Source organism: Callospermophilus lateralis, chromosome 9 (genome assembly GCF_048772815.1).
Source record: "Callospermophilus lateralis isolate mCalLat2 chromosome 9, mCalLat2.hap1, whole genome shotgun sequence".
NCBI lineage: Eukaryota > Metazoa > Chordata > Mammalia > Rodentia > Sciuridae > Callospermophilus > Callospermophilus lateralis.
The window spans coordinates 16,001,247-16,007,567 of NC_135313.1; the positions used below are offsets into that span (position 1 = coordinate 16,001,247).

The 6,321-nt window shown below is 39.6% G+C and overlaps 1 non-coding gene across 1 annotated transcript; it reads right to left on the reverse strand.

Annotated features, from left to right (window-relative positions):
• Positions 1-3,984: 3,984 nt before the first annotated feature.
• LOC143407672 (U6 spliceosomal RNA) lies at positions 3,985-4,091 on the reverse strand. The gene has a single exon (XR_013092413.1). It is a non-coding gene; the product is annotated as a U6 spliceosomal RNA (small nuclear RNA).
• Positions 4,092-6,321: the final 2,230 nt, after the last annotated feature.

Genomic DNA, 6,321 nt, shown 5'->3' on the forward strand with positions numbered 1-6,321 from the left:
CTGATGTTACTCAATAGCATATATTCTTATATTATATAGGTGAATCTTCAAAAAGCTATCGAAACTCTTCCTTCATTTTTCCCTCATCTTCAACATCACCATCTTCATCTTCACATATGGTCTTCCCAGGTCTCAGGCCCATGGAAGAATACATTCAGAGATATTGGAAAGATCAGTGGCTTTTGTGTCATGAATTTTAGGTCTATAATTTACTGGCTATGTCATCTTAGATAAATTCTTTCTTTTTTTTTTTTTCTCCCATATAAAGGGAAGATAATATCCAACATGTAAGGTTGCCAGGTGAAAGTTAGTAGTTGGTAAGTCCAGCTGCATGGTAATGGGCACTTTATAAATGGTAATTCTTAATATGCATGCTTCATAATCTTAGTCACATTGTGATTTTTCCCCCCTGAAGTATATAATCTTAGTCACATTGTGATTTTCCCCCCTGAAGTCTATAGTCTTAGATTTAGTATCTGATCTTCAATTTACTTAGTTTGATATTATTATTGCACCCTATTAATCCTAATAATAGTACATAATAATAACTACAAATTATGCCTAGGGCAACTGGAAGTGAAGTGTTTTAAGCTGAATCTCTATCATCTATGGGTCTGAAAGACGTTTCTGATATTTAGAGTTAGGTCATGACTTTTCTTTGGTCCCTTCCATTTTTTTTTTTTTTTTTTTTTTTTTACATAGATCCAATGTATACATACGTTCTCATGTAGGAATTGCTTGTATGCATCTGGTATGTATATGCCAGTACGTGAATTTATGTACATATGTGAGAAACTGTCCTTTTATCTACAGCCGATCAGGATGTGAGACCTGGATGTTACCAGAATGTGTAACAAAAGCAATCATACTTTGTCATGTTCTTGTATTTCATTCTTTTTTTTTTTTTTTTTTTTTTTAAAGAGAGAGTGGGTGAGAGAGAGAGTGGGGGAGGGAGAAAGAGAGAGAGAGAATCTTTTTAATATTTATTTTTTAGTTCTCGGCGGACACAACATCTTTGTTTGTATGTGGTGCTGAGGATCGAACCCGGGCCGCACGCATGCCAGGCGAGCGCGCTACTGCTTGAGCCACATCCCCAGCCCCTTGTATTTCATTCTTAAAGAAACTCTTGAGGGAGATGGGCTGTTCCTAGTAGTTTGGATAGAGTTACTTGTGTACTATAGGAGGTGTTAAGATTGAACAAGGCAGATTTTGGGAAATATCTCTGAGTCTTGTAAATGTCATGTTTGAGCCATTGGAATAGTCTATATCTGATGGTTGATAATTTTTTGCTCAATGGAAGGCTAGCCACTTTGAATCACTCTAGAAGGAAGAGGTTGCAGGGCTGGATGTGCTCTGGCCCTTGGGTTGCTGGAGAAGACATTTTTTTCTTCCATGAGGCTCTGGAATCAGGCGTGAGAGCATCTGGAATATTTCCAATGGTGAGAGTCAGTGGCTGTTGCTCAGGGGAGCAGTCTGGAAGACAGGCAGCTTGACTTGGTAAGGAAAACTGGTTTGTATACGATGGTGGCAATTGCAAGCTACTTCTGAATCTCTAAAGCTCTGTTAAGTCTGGGGTAAGCCACATTCTCCCTAATCCTGTCCCCATTGTGATTTGGAAAATTGTGTAAATGCACAGAAAGAACAGGGAGGAGTCAGTGAGGGGCTGTCATGAAAAATAGCTGAGCACTGTGGGTAGTGCAAGGGATCAGAGAGAAGGATTGACAGATTGTTCAGGACTATGTGAGACAGGAGACTGAGAAACTCTTGGAAGACTATCTGCCACTAGTAGCTTGAAGAAAGTTGGAACCATGAAAAGAGAATGCAACATTTTATAGCTACTTGCTGGTGAGATCGGTGACTTTTAGGTTGTTCATGTATTTCTTATCCTATTTAATTCTCAATGATCAGGTTGCAAGTATTATCCCTTCTATTTTACCACTATGGAAAATGAGAATTAAATAGATTAAGTGCTTTCCCAAGTCTTAACTGCTTGTAAAATGACTGTACTGAGATTTGTGTTACATTCATCTGCAACCAAAGTTAATGCACTTTCTAGAATTCCATGAAGCCTCTTAAAGGAGTGAAGATACAACAGGAAACAAATGTGGTGTCCTGGTTAATTTCCTGTGGCATTTAAACAAAGGGTGGCAGTGAAGTGTTGCTATCCTTATGTTTTAGTGGTTCTTTCAGTATAAGTCGTCTATCATTACCATTATCTGTCCAGATGTCTTGACAGAAGAAAGAGTTGGATATAGGTGAAATTTGTGTTTTCATGAGAACCAGTAACATTTCACATCCTAAGTAACACTTTTAATTCTCAGGTCGATATCCTGAAATTGATTTTTCCACTAGTGATAGAAAACCTACTTAGAGTAGCACTCTCTGCTTGATGTCATTGAGAAGAATATTGTGCAGTTTAGAGGATGCCGGGTCTGGCCTGAACTCTGCCACAGAGCTTTGTGAGCATCAGTACATCTCACATGACTCCTTATTTTAAAAGCAGGACTTTGTAATCTCTAATGTGTTTCAGCTCTATGATTCAATGTGCATCTTAAACTCTGTGGTTGCTGGGTATGAGTTTGTGAATGCAAGAACGCTTAGGCAAAGGTGCAGAAAGGCAGCACCTTCACTTGGCAGATACCCACAAGCACTTCTCTGGCAGTTGTTACAATATTCAAATGCTCCTATGCTACTTGGTAAGTGGTGGCTCATCTGAAGCATCCTCTGTGACTTACTCCAGCTCTCCTAATGACACCCCCATGCAGCCGAGTCAAGGTTCTTCATAGAAGGTTTTTTTTTAAGGTTTAAAACAATTTCTCCCTTATAAACCAACCATCATCCCAATCAGAGACTTGGGGGAGAGTGCAGGTGGAGGAGAAAGCAGTTGCTATTGTGCTAGCACTGGAGGGTGATGAGATGGACATGAAAACTTAACATCATGCTGGACACACAATCTCTTTCTGTGTCATCCTGTGTTCATTCTCTCTCCTTTTCCCTTTGTCCCCCCACCCCAGTTCTTCTTCTTCTAGAAAAAGGTAAAAAAAGGTTTATTGCTTTGCTAGCAAAGGGGAAACACAGGAGACTCCTCTCCCAGAGCCTGTGATTTTGCCCACCAGCAGGAACAAGAGACTTTTAAAGAGGTGATTTAAAGGCCACCTTCCACATGTTTTGGTTGGACTTGCAATTCACTTGTTAATTTGCAAGATAGTCATTTCTGAGCTGTACCATTCCCAAAGTCTGGATTACTTAGCACCTATGGTGGGTGTGTGCTCAAGGACAGACAAATCTGCTAAAATGGGGAAGAAAGGTAATCCTGTTTCCCCTGAGATTAGGGAGGAGCGGGGAGAAAGGAAGAGAAACAAATATGTCCACTTTAAAAATAAGTTACGGTGGCAGAGCAGCAAGGGTTATATTTAAAAATGGACCACTGTTACATTTTCCCACTGTCAATTTCTACATTTCATTTCTATGGGGAAATGGGCAATGACATGTCCAAACTGCTTTCTGCTGAAAGCAAGTGAAGTTGGGGGAAGTAACCCAAAGTCCTTGTTCTCTACCAAGTAGGATGTGGATAGTTAAGGGCATTCAGCATCAGAGCAGTCCAGAGGTCCATAGTGGCTGATGGCAGGTGACTGGACAAGGCATACAAAGGGCAGGGATTATGCTAAGACAGCAATAAACAAGACAGCAAAGTATTATTTGTAAACAATTAGCATAAAAACAATTGATATTTTAGCCAGTCTCTGAAAACCATGAGGATAGTAACTCATAATCTTATCAGTGAAAAACAGATCAAGTTTCTCAATGTAGGAGGTTAGGAAGATCTGTAGGTCTATGAGATCAGACTCAAATTAACTCAGGACAAATTTGCGACTCTAGAGTCCTTTGTGATCATTATTATTAGGCACTGTCACACAACGATCCTTCCTTTATAGCCTCTAGCTTTACTTACTTTTTGTAGGGCTGACACATGTGTGCATCTAAAAAAACACAGAATGCTTCTTGAATCTTTGTGTCACCCTCGCGCAGGGGCCATGCTAATCTTCTCTGTGTTGTTCCAATTTTAGTATGTGTACTGCCAAGGCCAGCATTTCTTCTTTTCCTCTTCTCCTTCTTCTCCTTCTCCTTCTTCCCCTGCCCTTCTTCTTTTAAAATATGAGACTTAAGGGGGGGGGGGAATCAGTGTTTTCATGTTTTCCTGGATCTGTTACTTAGGATTCTCATCGGAACAGAACAGTGAGTAGGTAGGTATCTGTCATTAAGATATTAGACTTCCAGTACTTTGGGAATAGAAACACATAGAAAAAAAGCATTTCAAGTGCCATTAAGTGAACTCAAAGTGATCCTTTTATTCATTTCTCCATTCAAAAATGAAGAAAATGTTCTGTGGTACTTTGGTTGGTAAGAGAACAAGACACTCATAAATGCACCATCTTTTACTGATCTGCAGACAGTGTTCCTTGAAGAAGTAATCTAATAATCCTCTCCTCCATTTGAGGACTGTACAAGTTTATACATTTCTAGATATTTTAAATAATTTGCCCAGTGCCCCTTCAAATCCTTGAGACCCCAGCATCAGCACTGCTCTTCCTGGATGGGGACTTAGGTGAACGGAAGTTGAGTGAGAACCGTGGATGCTAACATACGCTTTGTTGGTGTGTGATTTTCTTTCTTATAAGTCAGCCTTGCTGTCCAAAAAGGTCCCCCTAAACTAAGACCCATGGCTTTGAGGTTTTGTTCGTCTGATTGACATTGGTTAACTTTCTGAAAGCTCTCTGAAGTTCTTTTGAGAATCTATTGCTATTCTTGACAGAGTTTTATAGTTGATGACTTTGAAGCCCACTTATCTTCCTTAGCTGATTGAAGATGTTGCTGATATGCTTTCCTAATTAGTTTGTGAAGTGGGTGGAGTTGGAGCAAAGTCAATTCCATCCTGCTAAAATCTAATCAATGCCAGTTGACGGAATGACTTCAGTTTATTTAGCTGATTGACCCTCGGCTTCTTCAGAAGTTGTTTTCTCTTATTTTCAATTTTGATGATTAAAAAAAATGATTTAATTACAGCAGTCACTTCTGTGTTGCTTGATATGTTTTCATGAAATTCTTCTCCACTCTTCCACCTTAGGTATAATTCATAAGGTGTGCAAAGTGGTTCTGCCGAATCAATGATATTTGATGCTCCAAAGTAGAAATGAGACAACACAATTTTTTTCTTCTGACTTTTCATTCCCTTTGCTATGCAGACAAGTATTTATAGAAAGAAAAGACTGCCCAAATCTTTTGCAAAAATATTTACAGTGTACTAACTTTTGTTGCAATTTACTTCAGGGTTTTTATGATGCAGTATTTTGCAAAGCCTTTCACTGGTAGAACTTTTCTTATTGAAGTAATGAATAGAAAAATGGCGGTTCCTATTTATTTGAAGAAGAATTATTGTGACTGCTTGCCTGGGCATCAAGATGAAATGCTTAAAAAACCATTTCACATCCCCACGAACAACCAACCGAGTTTTGTTTCTGTCAAAATAATAGAAACAAATGGTTCCAAACCAGAAATGCTGCTAGTAAACATTTTCATCAGCATCAAGCTCTGTGACTATTAAAATTTGTCCAAATTAAATGTTGATTTCTGAAACAAATGCCTTCTTTGTGAAATACTTGCCAGCAAAGATACGGCCAACCCTGAGGGCAAGTTCACTTATGTGAAAGACATTGGATTCGTGAGAGCCCAGTGAAATGGAGAAAACCTCAGCAAACTTCTCCCTGAAAAATAGGAAATGTTGAGTCTACATGAGCATTGAAAATTTGTTCTGAGTCTTACTTCAAATGCCTTTTTTTTTTCTTCTTTTTGGTGCTGGGGATTGAATGTAGGGCCTTGAACATGCTAAGCACATGCATTACCACTGGGCTACACCCATAGCTACTCTAAATGCTATTTTGAAGAAATTTTATAATTAGCTAATGGGGAGTGTGGACTGGCCACTATCGTTCAGATGTACCAGACTATCTTAGACAAGTCTCGAACTGAATTAGGGTCCTTGTTTCATTTTGATTAAACTGTCACATACAAACTGCATACAAACCACCTTTAAATGGAGACTATAGAGCAATAAGCCTTCTTTTCTTTCCCCTGCCCCCTGTAGGTTAGCTGGGCCTTTGCTAATCTGGGATAGAGCTGTCTGGCTTGGCTTTGCAGATGAAGCCCTTGCTTCCTTACTGGAGGCAGGAGACCTTCAGTAAGGCCAGGCAGACGCTGAGGGCTGAGGACAGGTACTGAGACGGGTCTTCCTTCCCCTGCTCCCATGTGTTTGTACATCTCATG